Here is a 285-nt window from a genome sequence, read left to right as displayed (position 1 = left end):
AGCTTGTCATGCCTCTGTCCCAACACTGCACCAATGGCGTGATCACTGGCATCACACATTAGCTCAAATGGTAATGTCCAGTCTGTTGTAGAAATAACTGGTGCTGTGACCAGCTTAGCTTTCAGCGTTTCAAACGCCTGCAGGCACTGTGTGTTAAACACAAATGGCGTGTCAGCAGCTAGCAGATTGCTTAGAGGTTTTGCGATTTTTGAAAAATCCTTTATAAACCTCCTATAGAATCCTGCATGTCCTAGAAAGCTTCTGATTGCCTTAACATTGGCAGGT

Source organism: Arachis ipaensis, chromosome B03 (assembly GCF_000816755.2).
Source record: "Arachis ipaensis cultivar K30076 chromosome B03, Araip1.1, whole genome shotgun sequence".
NCBI classification, from domain to species: Eukaryota; Viridiplantae; Streptophyta; class Magnoliopsida; order Fabales; family Fabaceae; genus Arachis; species Arachis ipaensis.
The sequence above is the reverse complement of the archived record's forward strand: the minus strand, read 5'-3'. Positions refer to the sequence as shown.